Source organism: Ammospiza caudacuta, chromosome 32 (assembly GCF_027887145.1).
Source record: "Ammospiza caudacuta isolate bAmmCau1 chromosome 32, bAmmCau1.pri, whole genome shotgun sequence".
NCBI lineage: Eukaryota > Metazoa > Chordata > Aves > Passeriformes > Passerellidae > Ammospiza > Ammospiza caudacuta.
The window spans coordinates 2,391,938-2,409,317 of record NC_080624.1 but is presented as its reverse complement, the minus strand read 5'-3'; the positions used below and the strand labels follow the sequence as shown (position 1 = coordinate 2,409,317).

The 17,380-nt window shown below is 51.2% G+C and overlaps 1 protein-coding gene across 1 annotated transcript in view; it reads left to right on the top strand.

The window, feature by feature from the left end:
• Positions 1-17,380, top strand: part of LOC131569959 (zinc finger protein 883-like) — an 89,993-nt gene that overhangs the window by 44,242 nt on the left and 28,371 nt on the right. The window lies entirely within an intron of this gene.

The following is a 17,380-nucleotide window of genomic DNA, read 5'->3' as shown; positions in this document are numbered from 1 at the left end:
CCTCCGCCCTAACCAGCTGTAACCATGAGGGGAAAGGGGGCAGGGAAAGGGCAGAACCATGACGGGAAAGGGGCGGGCTCAGGCCAAGGGCGGCAACTCTGAGGGGACACTCCGGGACCGGCACTCTGCAAACAGAACTGCAACGGACTCAACATGAATGGGAGAGAAATCAGTAGGTCTGAGAGTTTTATTGGCTATTGAATATTGCACACACCCAGCCCCTCACAATCCCCATCTCACCGCTCCCAAATGGGAATCCACTTCTCACCAATCTCCTCCAAAACCCATCTCAGCCTGGTGGCTGTGGAATCGAGTGAGTTTGGTTTGGGACTTGAGTTTTTATCAGGTGGGTGTGAGCACTTTTGGGGTAAGATTGAGCTGTTTTCAGTGGGATTTGAGTGGCTTGGAGGTGACAGGTGTATCGATACGGGCGTTTGTATTGCAAAGACATTGAGTATAGAAAGAAATTAAGGACAAACCAAAATTAGAAGCTGCCAAGTGTGTTCCCAACATGTATCACAGGGAATGTGAGTGACCAGGGCTGTGCCCAAAGTGCCTCCTCCAGTGGGGGATGGAGCTGGAGCAGCACACGAAGCTCTTCCCGCACTCAGGGCACTCACAGGGCTTCCCTTACCGGTGCCTCTGTTGGTGTTGGGTCAAGTCAGAGCTGCTGGAGAAGCTCTTCCCACACTGGAGACACTCGTAGGGCCTCTCCCCAGTGTGGATGCGTCAGTGGGTGACGAGGGTGCATTTGTCCCTGAATCCTTTCCCACAGTCGGGGCATTGGAAGGGTCTCTCCTCTCTGTGAATCCGATAGTGCTGGAGGAGATGGGAACTGGTCTGAAACCTCTTCCCACACTCGGACCACTCGTAGGGCCTCTCCCCACTGTGGATCCTCTGGCACTTGGTCAGGTCAGACCTCCACCTGAAGCTCTGCCCACACTCCCCACACTTGTAGGGCTGTTCCCCAGTGTGGGTGGGTCCTCGATCCAGTGTGGTGCACGATCAGGATGGAGCTGCATGAAGCTCTTCCCACACTGCCCAAATTCCAAAGGAACCCAAATCCCTAGGACCCCAAATTCCCAGGACTCCCACAATTCCCCGCGACCCCAAACTCCAGTGACCCCAAATTCCAGCAACGTCCCCAGACTCCTGTGACTTCTGGTGACGCCAAATTTCCCGTGACTTCTCCAATTCCTCGTGACTTCCCCAAATTCTGCTTTTGGGGTTCCCCCCCAATCCCCCTATTCTCCCCCATTTCGGGGTCCCCTCATTCCCTGTTTTGGGGTCCCCCTTGTCCTGATTTTTAGGGTCCCTCATTCCTGGTTTTGGGGTCCTCCAATCCTCCCAAATTCCCTCCAAATTCTCACAATTTTGGGGTTCCACATTCCCCCATTTTGAGGTCCCCTGATTCTCCTCCTTTCCCTTTTTTGGATCCCCCAATTTCCCCCCATTTTAGGGTCCCCCATCCCCCCCAATTTCCTCCAATTTTGGGGTCCCCTCAATTTACCCTATTCCTGGTTCTTGGGATCCCAAATCCCCTAAAAACTCATTTAGGGGTCCCTATTTCCCCTTTTGGGATCCTCAATCCCTCCAAAAACTCCCCCAATTTTAGGGCGCCCATTCCCATTTTTGGAATCCCAAATCTCGCCTGAACTTCCCCAGTTTTGGGGTCCCCCTGTCCGTTTTTAGGGTCCCCTGTACTCATTTTGGGATCCCCCTGTTCCCGGTTTTTGGGGTCCCCAATCTCCCCAAATTCCCCAAAATTTTGGGGTCCCAGTGCCCATTTTGGGTTCCCTATGACCATTTTTGGGGTCCCTCCGCTCCCGGTTTTTGGGGTCCCAAATCGTCCCAAATTCCCCCAAATTTTGGTGTCCCTGTGCCTATTTTTGGGGTGCCCCGTGTCTGTTTTTGTGGTATCCCTTTTCATTTTTGGGGTTCCTCCATTCCTGGTTTTAGGATCTCAGATCCCCCCAAACTCTCACAATTTTGGGATCCCCGTTCCCAATTTTGGGGATCCCCTTGTTCATTTTTGGGTTCCCCGTGCCCATTTTTGGGGTGTCCTGTGCCCTGCTCCAGTGCCAGCCCCAGCGTGACCCGCCCGGTTCTGCCGGTGGCTGTGAAGATCCCCTGCGCTGTGAACCGAACCGGACCGAACTGGATCAAACCGGACCAAACCGGGAACGGGATCGGGATTTGGGATCAGCATCGGCACAGGGAGCGCTCCGGGAGCTCCGCGATCGCTCTGATGAGTTTTGGTCGCGCCCCCGGGCGGAACTGGGAGGGACTGGGAGAGACCCTGGGACTGGGAGGAACTTGGAGGGATGGAGCGGGAATTGGGAGGGACCTCCTTTACTGGGAGGGAACTGGGAGGGACGGAGGGGGGCGGGAACTCCTCGGTTCACACGGTTCCGGTTCAGCCAACCCAGTCCAGATGTGCATCTCCCCTGTGTGCATCCTCTGGTGAAAGATAAGACTGGAGCTCTGGCAGAAGCATATCCCACACAAGGAACACTTCAAAGGCGTTTCCCCAGTGTGGATCCTCTGGCGCACAATCACGTGGGACCTCCGAATGAAGCCTTGCCCATACTACTCACATTTGTAGTGCCTCCCCCAGTGTGGATCCTCTGGTGCTTGATCAGGTGAGACCTCCTGCTGAAGCTCTTCCCACACTCACCACACTCATAGGGCCTCTCCCCAGTGTGGGTCCTCTAGTGCAGGATCAGGTTGGAGTTCCACCTGAAGCTCTTCCCACACTCCACGCACGTGTGGGGCTTCTCCCCATCATGGAGCTGCTCATGGAGCACCAGCTCCGAACTCTGGCTCCATCTCCGGCCGCCTTCCCGGCCCAGGCTGGCTCTGTCCCCCTCAGATCCCCGCCAGCTGCGTTTGCAGCCCCTCCTCGTGCAGCATCTCCAGGGCTTTTCCTCCCCGTTGCCTTCCTGCTCTGTGGAGCCGCTCAAAACGGCCTCTGCCACCAGGTTCTGCCGCGGGCATTTGTCCTCCCTGCTCTCCATGCTCAGCTCCTGCTCTGGGGGAGGAAGGACAAGGACAGGATGGGATTTGCCTCCGTGCCACAGGCAAGGGCAAGAAGATCCCCCCAGGGCGTCCCGACCAGGATGGTACCGGCAGCCACCGATGTCCCCCCCGAGGGGCCTTTTCCGCTCAGCCTTGAACTGCTTCATTCCCCAAACATCCCCCCAAAAACCCAACTGGAAACAACTGGGAGTGACTGGGAACATGCTGAAGGGAACGGGGCTACACTGGGAGATACTGGGAGGGACTGGAACAAAAGTGAGGGTGAAAGAGAGCAACTGGAACCATGTGGAGCACAACTGATTCATACTGGCAGGGACTGGGAGCACACTGGGCTCATCTTGGAATCACACTGGGACGGACTGGACTAATACTGGGGGGATCTGAGAGTGACTGGGAACACACCCTGCACATCCTCCCCCATACTGGGCCTGGCTGGGAACAACTGGGAGCACACTGGCAGCAAATGGCATCATACTGGGACTGACTGGGCTGATCTAGGAAGCAACTGGAACCATGCTGGAGGCAGCTGGGACCATACTGGGAGAGACTGAAAGCCACTGGGCTTATACTGGGACCACACTGGGAGGGCTGCCATGTGACTGGGATCAAACTGGAGCTTACTGGGATCACATTGGGGTTGAAAGCAAGCCACTGGGATCACACTTTGGGCTACTGGGAGCAACTGAGTGAAACTGGGATGATGCTGCAAGCAAACTGGAGGAACTGGGAAGGACTGGATGCATGCTGGAGGCAACTGGGCATGACTGGGGGACCATACTGGGAGAACTGACACCTTACCGGGGCCACTGGCAGTGTCTGGAAATGACTACAGACATGCTGGGGGAACTGGGATATACTGGGAGTGTCTGTAACCATACTGGTGCGACTGGAATTACACTGGGAACAACTGGGACCATGCTGGGAGCAACTGGGATCACACTGGGATCCCAGTGAGAGCAGCTGAGTCCATCCTAGGTTACACTTGGATCTCATTGAGAGTGACTGGAATGATACTGGGATTGACTGGGAGTGGCTGGTTTTGTGGATTTTGGGTGGTTTGGATTTTGGGGGATTTTACTGCCATTTTGAAAGGGAGTTTTTCTGGGGGTATTTGGGGAGGGGCCTGAGAGGGGATTGGGGGGGGTGAGGGAGGGTGCGGGGGGGTCTGGGGGGGCTTTGGGGAGGGGCCAAGGGGTTTGGGGGGTCTGGGGAGGGGTCCTGGGGCATTGTGGGGGGACCTGGGGGGCGTGGATAGGTCCTAAGAGGGGTCTTGAGGGGGGCAGGGGGGTCGTAGGAAGGGTCTGGGAGGGTTTTGGGGAAGGGTCGTAGGAAGGTCTTGGGAGGGTCTGGAGTGTTGGGATGGTCCTGGGGGGAGTTTGGGGAGGGCTCTGGGGGGTCCTAAGGGTGTCCTGGGAGGGTTTGGGAGGTTTTCGTGAGGGGCTTTGAGGTCTGGAAGGGTTTTGGGAGAGGGTCTGGAGGGTGTTTGTGGGTTTTGGGGAGAGGTCCTGGAGGGATCTGGGGAGGGGCTGGGGGAACCTGAGTTGGGTTTGGGAGGGGTCTGGAGTGTCCTGGCAGGGTCCTGGGTGGGGTCTTGGGAAGGGTCTGGGGGCTCTCAAGGAGTCCTGGAGGAGATTTGGGGGTCCCGGGGGGTCCCAAGCCCACCCTGATCCGTGGTCTGGGAGTTTTGGGGGAAGGGAGCACAGCAGGGGCTCCCTCCCTCCCGGTTTTTGGGGCGTCTCCCATGGCGCCCCCTCCCCAAAGAGCTCTGAGGGCCCCCTGAAGTGGCTCCTGTTCCACTGGCCGGTGCCCCCTGATCCAGGATCCCAACAACACCCCCTCCCCATAATCCCAATTAAGCCCCACAAATCCCCCAAAGATGTCCCCAAAGCCACAAGAAACCCCCAAAAATCCCCCCTAAGACTCAAATAAATCCTTGCAAAACCCAAAAAACCCAGAGAACACCCCCAAATCCCAGAAAAATCTCCAAAAAACCCCAAAAATTTCCTCAAAAAACACAGACCTCTAAAGAATCCCACTAAAGGCCTCCACAATTCCCATAAAACCACCCAAAATCCCCCAGAAACTCCAATAAAATCCACAAAAATTTAAGAGAATCCCAACAAATTGTCACAAAATCCCATCAATGCCCCCCAAAATTAAAAGAAAAAACCAAAAAATTTCAAAAAAATCCCAATCCCACCCAGAAAACACCTCCCAAAGTGCCAATAAAACCCCCCAAAATTCCCCAACTGCCCCCAAACCCAATCATTCTCTCCAAAACCCCAATAATTGCCCCCAAACTCCCCACAAACTCCCCCAGCCCAAAAGCCCCAAATGCCGCAACCCTGCCCAGCCCTCCCTGGTCCCTCCCAGTCCCACCCGGGCCCGTCTGGGACCGCGGCCAAAACTCCCCGGAGCGAACGCGGAGGGCCCGGAGCGAGCCCGGAGCCCATCCTGGGCTTGGCCTCAGCCTCGGCCCCTCGGGGGCATTTTGGGCCACCCTGGGCAGGTTTAGGGAGGGCTCAGATCCCTGGCAGCCATTCCCAGCCTTGCAGGAGGGATTTTAGGCCCCTTTGCCTGATTTCAGGCCGAATCTGGTGGGTTGGAGGAGGGATTTTAGATCCCTTTGGATGATTTGAGGCCCATGTGGGTGAATTTAATGTTGTGTCAGTGATTTTAGGTCCCTTTTTTTTGTGATTTTGGGCCCATTTGAGTAGGTTTTTTGCTTCTTTGGATAATTTTAGATCAAACCAAGTCGTGTAGGATGATTTGTGGTCCTCTTGTGTTGGTTTCAGGCTCATTTGGGAGATTTCAGGCCAAAGCAGGTACTTTCAGGGTGGATTTGAAGCCCATTTTGGAGATTTAAGGCTGATTTTAGGCCATTTTGAGGGAGATGTAAGCCAGTTTGGGCAATTTTAGGCCCCTTTGGTTGGATTTCAGACCTCTTTGGACAATTTTAATCCCACTTGGCCGATTTTAGGCCAAATGTGCTGGCTTTCAGCTGCATTTGTGACGCCTTTGGATGATTTTAAACGAAACCTGGCCCTTTTAGGACTACGCGTCCCCTTGGCCCCACCCCTTCCCCTCACGGTTCCCGCCCTTTCTCCACCTCCTTTCCCCTCACGGTTCGGCTTTCGGGAACGGGACAGGAGGAGGAGGGAGGCTGCAATTTGCTGCCAGCAAGGTCCCAGTTGCTCCCAGTTCCTGCTGCCTTCATCCTGCGTGTTCCCAGTTCTCCCAATAACCCCAGTCACTCCCAGTATGATCCCAGTCTCTCCCAGCAGGGTCCCAGTCACTCTCCCTTGCCCCAAGCGTGTTCCCAGTTCCCCCAGCACATTCCCTGTTGCTCCCAATTTGGTCCCAGTCACCACCCATATGGTCTGAGACACTCCCAGTACATCCCAGTTGCGCTGAACATTGTCATTTCCAGGCACTCCCAGGTGCCTCAGTGTGGTTCACTTGCTCCCAGTTTTATCCCAGTTGCTCCTAGTTTCTCTCATTACGTCCCCAGTTGGCTCCCAGCAGGGTCTGGTAGCTCCCAGTAACCCCCAGTCAGGGTCCAATCACACCCTAATCCCAGTATGATTGTAGCCACTCCCAGTATGATCCCAGTCACTGCCAGTCTGATACCTCTGCCCCCAGTGTGATCCCATTTGCTCCCTGTCAATGCCAGCATGACCCCAGTGGCCTCCAGTGTGATCCCAGTGACTCTCTGTCTCTCCCAGTCACCCCCGGCATGCTCCCAGTCACTCCCACTTCTTCCCTGTTGCTTTCAGCACAATTCCAGTTGCTCACAGCCACTCCCAGTCAATCCCAGTATGATTCCAGTCACCCTCAGTGTGATCCCAGTCTAACCCAGAATGGACCCACCTGCTCTCACTGTGAACCCAACATGATCCCAGTTTGCTGGAATTCATAAAATTAGAGGGTTTTAAAGAAATAGTTAAAAAAGAATAGGCCTCAGACTGAAGGTTTGTTAGCATTGCAAATACAGCAAAAAAGTTTTCTAAGCAGTAGAGCGTACGTGACAAACAACAATAGGCCTCTGTAGAACCAGCTTATAGATAGCAACCAAGTTATTTAATGTATATCTTTAGAAGGTTAGCATGAATAGAGCTCTGTTCTTTGTCTCTTATGAACCAATCTTTGTTTTAACCACCATTATGTGTGTTTTATATGATTGGATAGAATGCTTGTCAATACGTGTTGTTTTATGTGTGATTGGCTGAAATCTAGGCTGAGATAGTTTTATGCTATGCTGTAATGCCACACCTCCTTGGCATTCCCTGTGGATCAGCGAGCTGTTAACATCCTGTCTCCATGTCTAACAATGTCCTGAGACTGATGTGCTGAAATAAAAAAAGCTCATGTTACTAGTCCAGATTGTCCTGTTTTGTCCATAACTAGGCATAGTTGCCGCAGCGAGTTCCTCAGTAAGCGTTGAGCATTTGACATATTTTGACATAGTTGTCCCTAGAATAGTCCCTCCCAGTATGGTCCCACTCACTCCCAGTTGCCCCCAGCATGGTCCCGGCTGTTCCCAGTGTGGTTCCAGTCCCCCCCCCCCGTGCTTACAAACACTCCCAGTTTATCCCAGTTGCCCCAGTAAGGCTCTAGTTACCTGAGAATGATCCCAGTCTTTCCCAATTACTCCCAGTTGCCTCCAGCATGACACCCCAGTTCCCATCAGTTGCCCAAAGTACAGTCCCAGTTGCTCCCAGTATGATCCCAGTTGTGGTCGTAGTCTCCCCAGCATGGTTCCAGTACCTTCCACCGGATCCCACTTGCTCCCAATGTTTCTATGTTTCCCTCCCAACATGGGCCCAAGTAGCTCCCAGTAACCCCCAGTCAGGATCCATTCACACCCATTGCAATCCCAGTGGCTCCAAGGATGATCCCAGCAACTCCCGCTACAAGCCCAGTCACTTTCACTATGATACCAGTTGCTCCCATTCACTCCCAGTATGACCCTAGCCACTCCCAGATCCTCCCAGTGTTATTCCAGTCATGCCCAGTGACTCCCTGTCACTCCCAGTGTGGGCCCAGTTGCTCCCATTCACCTCCAGTATGGTTCCAGTCACGGCCAGCACCTTCCCAGTCACTCCCAGTCTGGTTCCAGTAGGATCCCAGTCACTCTCAGATACTCCCAGTACTCTTCCAGTCTACTCCCAGTATGATCCCAGGCAGTTCCAGTATGATCCCAGTATGACCCCAACATGGTACACCCACTCAGTGCCATGTTCCCTAGCCCAGATGTTGATAAGGCTGTTCTTGAAATGAGTCCCACTGTCTGACTCAATCCTCTCAGGGGTGCCATGTCTCCAAGGGACCTGCTTTTCCAGGCCCAGGATGGTGTTCCAGGCAGTAGCATGAGACACAGGGTAGGTTTCCAACCATCCCGTGGTGGCTTCCACCATGGTCAGCACATAGCGCTTGCTGTGGCATGTCTGGGGCAGTGTGATGGAGTCAATCTGCCAGGCCTTCCCATACTTGTACTTGGACCACCGCCCACCGTACCACAGGGGCTTCACTTGCTTGGCCTGCTTGATGGCAGTACATGTCTCACAGTCATGGATAACCTGAGCAATACTGTCCATGGTTCGATCCACCCCTCAGTCTCGTGCCCACTTACAGCTGGCATCCCTGCCCTGATGGCCTGAGGCATCATGGGCCCATCAAGGTAGGAACAACTCCCGCTTGTGTTGCCAGTCTAAGTCTATCTTTGCTGCCTGACCTACCTGCTCGTTGTTTTGGTGTTCCTCATTAGCCCAAGTCTTGGGGACATCAGGATTTCACTTACAGATTTTCTACCAAGAGGCAATGTCTTTCCACTCATCAGCAACCGCGATTGGTTTCCCCCTACACGGCCAGTTGGACTCGTTCCACCTCTCCAGCCATCCCCACAGAGTATTGGCTACCATTCACAAATCAGTGTAGAGGTAGAGCTTTGGCCATTTCTCTTTCAGCAATGTCCAGGGCCAGCTGAACGGCCTTGAGTTCCACAAGTTGACTTGATCCACCTTCTCCTTCAGTGTCCTCTGCAACCTGTCCTGTGGGGCTCCATACGGCTGCTTTCCAAAGGAGCGTAGTGTGTTTTCCCTGGGGGCAGTTGGATGTATGCGGTGGGTGGCCAGCGTGTGCGTGGCTGCAGCCAGCGCCAGCCAAGCAGTTCATGCTGGGGAGGGTCCCCGGGGGGATCTCTGGGCCAGAGCCTAACAGCCGGCTTAGAACTGGTGCCGACCAGGGGAATCCGACTGTTTAATTAAAACAAAGCATCGTGAAGGCCCTAGGCAGGTGTTGACGCGATGTGATTTCTGCCCAGTGCTCTAAATGTCAAAGTGAAGAAACTCAATGAAGCGCGGGTAAACAGCAGGAGTAACTCTGACTCTCTTAAGAGGGCATAGTTACTAAATGGGCATAGCTGCAGAAGTTGCGCCTCCTCGTGGCCCCACCGGATACCCTTGTGGTAACAGAATTGACTTCTGCTCCAGTGTGAGAGAGGGCAAAAATCTGCCCTCTCTGTTGTTGGACTCGCCACCCAATAATAGTTTCACGAGCTGTTGAAACAAAAAGTTGGCACAGTCATTTTGCAGCTGCCTAAAACCTTGTCCACGGGCTAGTGTTGGACACAACTGGCAGTCTGGGAGAGGGCCATCTGCTAACTACTTCTACCCTCACTCTTTTTGTTGTCTCTTTGACTGACGTGATGGTGCAATCTATTACAGCACCCTGCATGGGGTCGCTGAGGGTGAGAGAGAGACGAGAATCTTTTTTCTTGATCAGAAGGCTGTATTTATTGATATATGATATATAATACATTATAACTATACTAAATAGAATAAAGAGAGAAGTTGCAGAGGCTGCTAGCTAGCTAAGAATAGAAAGAAAGAATCTATAACAAAGTTGTGTCCAGGGACTCTGTCCCTAGCTTGCACTTGTGATTGGCCCTTAATTATAAACATGGGAACATGAACCAATCACCAATCAAAATAGGTGCATCCTATTGCATTCCACAGCAGCTGATAACAATTGTTTACGTTCTCTTCTGAGGCCTCTGCCTTCCAGAAGACGCAGAAATCTGAAAGAAAGGATTTCTGTGAAAAAATGTCTGCAACAGCAATCATTGGCTTTGTGATATGTATTGACTGCCACTCAAACTGACCCACTAGATCTAAGTGTCAAAGATGCCAAGATTCCATCTATATACCCTCTGTGCCCAGGGAAGAGGGATTTAATCTGGTATGTTTGGAGTTTGTTAACTCCACAATTACAAGGGGTTGTGGAATACATCTGGGAGTCGCATGGGAGGGCTTGGCAAAATTCCCTGAACCTTAGGAGATCTCCCCATCGGGTTTGGCTCAAGATGATTCTGAGTGTTCAGACAGAGGCACAGAAGAGCCAAGAACACCTGAGGCTCTTCCCAGGTCCAGTGGTGATGGAGCAACAATAAGAACTCCTGTCATGTCCATCCCTGAGAGAAAGCCATCCTGTCCTTGTTGTGCGACCTGGTTTACTAGGATGTTGGGGCTGACTGACAATCTAAAGAGGGCCCAGGGGCAAAAGAAGGTCACCTTTAGGTCCTCTAAATGTGGTGAACAAAATCTTAACTACCACAGTATTGCCTGTCACGCCCCATGTTGTAAAGGGATGCTCTGTGTGGCTCCAACTGGCAAATGGGTCTGTGAGGTATGCCAATGTGGTTTTGCCACTAAGATTGGCCTGGGACAGCACAAGAGGATAATGCATCCCCTTGTGAGGAATTTGGAATGGATTGTTGTCGCCCATCCCAAAGAGTCATCAGCCAGAGGGGCCCACAAAAGGGTATGGACTGATGAGGAGGAGGGTCTCCTGGTACAATTGGTGGAGAAGTTTGCCAGTAGTCAGAATACTAACCAACTTATTGCAAGGCATATTCCATCTAAAAGGGCAAAGCAGACCAGTGATAAAAGGCGCCTTCTGGGGAGAGATCCTTCCACGAAAGGTCAGGCTGGGCCAGAAGGTGAGATGGTGATTGAACATCGTCCCAGGTCTGCTAAATCACCAAAGGAGGGGCAATTGAAGCTCCAATACCATGAAGCCATTCAAACGGGATTATTGGCTGGCAGATTCACCAGGTATCGGGAGGCCTTCATGAAAGTTTTAGATGGGCAACATCTGCAAGGGATGGTGAACGATGTTTTCAGAGAGTATTGTGGTACCCTGGGTGGGCCTGGCCAGAATATGAAAACAGCCAGGGGTCGGAAAATGCAGACATCCCGTGGTCAGGGTGCATCCAAAGCAACAACAAACTGGATGCAAAAGAGAGCGATTAAGAGAGGGAAATTTCTTCGATTTCAGATGCTGTACAAGTTGCATAGGAGGCGTCTGGCGTGTATTATTCTGGACAGCACAGAAGCCTTGCAATGCCAAATAACACCTGGTGTTATCCATGCACACTTTAAGTGGAGATAGGATACAGCTGTTGAGTTTGGGGGCCTGGTGAACTTTCCTCTGCATGTGGAGGTTGATAACACCGTATTTGTGGCCCTCATTACTGAAAAGGAGATTGAGAAAAACGTGAGTGAGATGTGTAAAACCTCCGCTTCTGGGCCAGATGGGATTACTTTGGGTCTTCTTATTAAAAAGGGCCCTAAGTTTTCCCTGTTGACTGAGATCTTCAGCCTCTGGCTTTTTACTGATACTATGCCAGACGCGCTGTGGGACTGCCGGACAGTCTTGGTACCCAAGTCTTCTGATTTGGATCAACTTGGTGATACCAATAACTGGAGGCCTATTACTATTGGTTCTATGGTGATTAGGCTGTTTTCAAGGATTGCTATGGAGAGTCTGACCAGAGCACGTCCCATTAACCCCCGGCAATGGGGCTTTATTTGCGCATCAGGTTGTGCCGAGAACCCCAAGTTGTTAAAACTTGTGGTTAAGAACTCAAAGCGGGAGCATCAACATCTGGGGGTGGTGTTCATGGACATCACCAAGGCCTTTGACACCGCTGGTCATCAGCATGTACTTGAAGGTCTGATCCAGAGAAGGGTTGATCCCCATGTGCTTCAGCTGGTTAGGGAAACATATTGGAATATCCAAACGTACATTTCCATTGAAAAGGAGAGGAGAGATGCCATTTACATTTGCTGTGGCGTCAAACAAGGTGACCCTATGCCACCTTTGCTGTTCAATCTGGCGATGGACCCCCTTCTATGCAAGCTTGAAAGTGAGGGTCAGGGGTTCCAACATGAAATAACAGCCATGGCGTTTGCAGATGATTTAGTGCTGCTGAGTGATTCCTGGGATGGCATGTGTTGTAATATCAAAATTTTGGAGACCTTCTGTGAAATTACTGGTCTCCAGACTCAGGGGGAAAAATGTCATGGCTTTTGCATCAAGTCAACAAGGGACTCATATACTATCAATGATTGTCTCCCATGGAAGATAAATGGTTCCCCCCTTAAAAAGATTGACCCAGAGAGCTCAGAAAAATATTTTGGCACATGGATTGACCCCTGGACTGGCTTTGCAGACTTGGGTTTATAAGAGAAACTTGTGGACTGGCTCCATCGGATTGGGAGTTCACCCCTCAAATCTCTTCAGAGGGTCAATATACTCAGGACTTATACCTCCAGAGACTGCTATATCTGGCTGACCATACTGAGGTGAACGTGGGCCTTCTCAATTCCCTTGACCTGTTGATTCAAAAGGCAGTCAAGGAATGGCTTCATCTCCCTCCAAGTACATGTGATGCCATCTTGTATTCGAGTTTTGAAGACGGTGATTTAGGCATCATCAAGTTGGCAGTGCTCATTCCAAGTATTCAAGTGCAAAGACTTCATAGATTGGCACAGTCTTTGGATGACGCTCTGGTGGGTTTTCTAAGAGGGGAACAGCTGGAATTGTTATTTGAAAAGTTATGGTTGAGAGCAGGTGGAAAAAGAGAGTCCATCTGTGGATTTTTGGGGTCCAGCTAGCTGCCGGGGGCCCCAAAACTTGGTGGGTGCCGGCAGGCCCCCTCCTCAGCGTCTGTTGCCATGGAGGGATCCAGCCAGGGTCATGCTCACTCACAGGCCTGGATGTTTAAAGCCGACACAGCCAAACAGAGAGGTCGTGGGAGGCTCTGGTGAAATTCCAACAGGCTTTATTTTTGGGAAGTCTGAGGGTGCTGATGGGGGAGGAAAAAGGGGTGCAGCTCTGATGAAGGGTGCTGGAGCCGGGGTGCCGAGCCCCAAACCCAGGCGGGACTTAGGTTTAAGAAGTGGAACGAAGTAGGCGGGCTCAGGGGTGCCCCTTGACCACTAGGACGGGGGTACAGGGATGGTCTTTTGTGGGATGATGTCCTAGGGTGACGTTATGATGCTTGCATCCCCATTCATGTGTTCTGTTTATGTTGGATATTATGTTCTGTGCCTTTAAGACTGGCGCTGAATGGTGAAAGTTTTGTTTGGGTTTTTCTTATCAGCCTGGCGGGACACAGAGGGCTACTTTTGCTTTTTTGCTTTTCGCTTTCTCTTGCTCTTGCTTCTGCTTCGCTTCTGCTTGCTTTTTGCTTCTGCTCATTAGTTAGTTTAGCTAAACAGTTCAAATTTTTCCTGGACTGTTTCTTCTCTCCTTTTCTTTACCACCTTGAACCTGCTCCAGACTGGGACCTGGGAACACCGAGAGTTTGCACCTTGTGGCCTGCAGCAGCTGTCCCAGCGCCGGAGGGACTAATAACAGAGCAACCACCCCCAATAGAGAATTTCTGAATTTGCCATCTTTTTCCAGAGTGGTGTCGTCTGGTATTGTTCATTTTGTGTGCTGGGGGGGTGCTGTGCTTGTTAAATAAACAGGTTCTTTCCACTTCTCTCTGAGGAATTCTTCCCAAACCGGTTGGGGGGAGGGGCTGTGTGGGTTTGCTTACTGGAGGGGCCCCTTTGGAGATTCTCTCCCAAATTTGCCCGAAAACAGGACAAAATTTGGTGCCCAACGTGGGGCTCAAGAGAGAATTGAAAAAACCCTGTTTTGAGTGCATTTTGGTTGCCATTACTCTGTGTTCATATAAAGGAGTTAATAGCCATGCTTTCTGAATTCATAATGTCTATTGGGTTGAGGGCTTGCATGCATTTCTGGTCCCTAGGGATTCTGAGATCTTAATACCTCTATGGTCCCTAGGTTTATTTTCTTATCCAGAAATAGCTTTAGTATTGTCCCTAATATGTAGTTTTTACATCAGAGGGGCAGTGACCAGAATAGCTATCCTTCCAGGCTTGGTGGCAATGATTTGCAAGAAGCTTATAAACATGCTGAGGTCTGCTCCAGGTATGAATGGTTCGTGGATATGGTTATGCACCCAGTTTGTTAGAGGAGGAGCAAGGGATGAGGCTTTTTAGCCTTTGCTTTCCTTCTTCTCCTATGAATCGGTTGCATCACTACTGAAGAATGTTCAGTTTCCCCGGAATGTTAAAGAGATCATCTTTCTGGTATTTAATCTGGTAACCTCCCTCTATACAGCCTGCAGCTTCTCTAGAATGAGGGCTGAGATTTCTAGAGGGGCTGATGAGACCCCTGATCCAGGAATAGACCCAGGCGTGGAAAATCCTGAGTGGTGTGGGAAATGGGAGGATATGGGGCCAAATCCTGAAGGAATTCTCTGACTTTATAGTCTGGGACTTTCCCCATGAACAAATTCAGAACCCAGCTGAGGTGGGGAAATATCTGAAAGAGAAGTACCAGGATGAGCCTAAGGAGAAAAAGATCATTTCAGTGAGCTGGGCCCTGGCATATGCTTATTGCACACTGCTAGATACTCTAGGGCAGCAGACAGAGGCAGGGGGGCAGGGAGATAAATCAGCTATCCCCATCACTCAGGCAGCAGCCAACACCCCAGGCTCGAAGCCAGCAGGCAGACCAGACAGTGAGCCTAAGCCAGCAGCTAAACCCATGGCTGTTGCTACCAGTATTAGAAGTGGGAAATGCACGGACAAGACTAATCAACCAGTGGATGATGATGATGATGCAGGAGAAGGAACCTCAATGCCTGCTGACATAAAATCAGGAGTCAAAGCATCAGGTACAAGATCAGAAGCAAATATTGAGTCCTTTTCCCTGAAGGACCTTCATGGCCTACGGAAGGATTACACTCGACGACCTGATGAATCCGTAATTAGTTGGTTAGTCCGTCTCTGGGATGCTGCAGGCGAGGCTACAATTTAGGATGGCACTGAAGCCAGGCATTTGGGATCCCTGTCACAGGATCCTGTCATTGACCAAGGAATGATGAGGGGGGCTAATCCACACAGCCTCTGGGCACGGGTCTTGGAAAGTGTTGCAAAAGATACCTGTGTGCAGATGATCTTTATATACAACAAACACAATGGAGGACCATAGAGCAAGGGATCCAATGCCTGAGAGAAATGGCAGTGGCAGAGATTATCTTCTCAGATCATGTAGCAACTAGGAACCCAGATTGGTACCATGCACATCTGTGATGTGGCAAAAACTTGTGCGACTTGGGCCACACAAATATCCTTCTGCCTTAGCCATAATGAAGAGGGATGAGAGGAATGAGACTGTGCTTGACATGGCAAGGAAGCTCCGAGCATACACAGATGCTGTACATGGCCCAACACATGCCAGAATTGCAGCGGCAGGAACACATCTGCAGAAATTCGAGGACAAGATAGAGGAGAATCATAAGAAGCTCAGAGAGGAGATTAAAGAAGACCTTCTCCAAATCTCAGCAGTACAGATCAGAGGTTCTGGTATCCAAGGCAGACATTCCCCAGATGGCGAGAGAAGATACACCCCATGAGCTGAGCTGTGGTTCTACCTGTGTGATTGTGGAGAAAACATGAGGAGATGGGATGGAAAATCTACTGCTGCTCTGGCACAATGGGTGTGTGAATTGAAGGAAGACAGGGCTCAGAGAGGGAGTTCTACCAAAAGGAAAGCAGCCCGTAGCCGAACTACTGCCAGGTATGATGATGATGATGATGATGATGACATGTCCGATCCCCTTGAAGGAACATCCAAGACATATGCCCAGGGAAAGAAGGATAACCAGGCTTAGAGGGGCCCTGCCTCTAGCCAGGTAGAGGCCAGGGAAAATCGTGTTTTCTGGGCTGTGTGGATTCGTTGGCCTGGCGCATCGGAACCACAAGAGTACAAAGCTTTGGTTGATATGGGTGCTCAATGTACATTAATCCCATCGAGACATGTGGGGACAGAGTCTGTTTCTATTGCTGGTGTGACAGGGGGATCCCAGGATTTCACTTTGGTGGAAGCTGAGGCGAGCCTGACTGGAAATGAGTGGCAGAAACATCCTATCGTGACTGGCCCAGAGGCTCCATGTATTTTGGGCATAGACTACCTTCGAAGCGGGTATTTCAAAGACCTAAAAGGACTCAGGTGGCCATTTGGGATAGCAGCTGTATTGACAGAGGGCATCCAACAATTGAACACCTTGCCTGGGCTGTCTGAGAATCCATCTGCAGTAGGACTTCTGAAGGGAGAAGAGCAAGAGGTGCCAATTGCCACTTCCACAGTGCATCAACGACAGTATAGGACCACTCGAGATGCTGTGATCCCTGTCCATAAGATGATCCGAGAGCTGGAGAGCCAAGGGGTGGACAGCAAGACCCACTCACCTTCAACAGCCCAATCTGGCCTGTGTGAAAATCTGAAGGAGAATGGAGATTGACTGTGGACTATCGTGCATTGAATGAAGTGACTCCACCACTGAGTCCTGCTGTGCCAGACATATTAGAGCTCCAGTATGAGCTTGGGTCCAAGGCAGCGAAGTGCTTTGCCACTATAGACATTGCCAATGCATTTTTCTCCATTCCTCTGGCAGCAGAATGCAGGCCTCAGTTTGCTTTCACCTGGAGGGGAGTGCAGTACACCTGGAACCGACTGCCCCAGGGGTGGAAGCACAGCCCCACCATCTGCCATGGACTGATCCAGACTGCACTAGAAAGGGGTGAGGCTCCAGAACATCTGCAGTACATGCATGACATGATTGTGTGAGGGAACACAGCTGCGGAAGTGTTTGAGAAAGGAAAGAAAATCATCCAAATCCTCCTGGGAGCTGGTTTCGCCACTAAAAAGAATAAAGTAAAGGGACCAGGTCGTGAGATTCAGTTCCTAGGAGTGAAGTGGCAAGATGGACGGTGTCAGATTCCTATAATGTCTTTAAGAAGATCACAGCAACGTCTCCACCCACCAATAAGAAGGAGACACAAGCTTTCCTAGGCGCCATAGGCTTTTAGAGAATGCACATTCCTGAGTACAGTCAGATCGTGAGCCCTCTCTACCTGGTAAACCGCAAGAAGAACACTTTCCAGTGGGGCCCTGAGCAGCAACAAGCCTTTGCCCA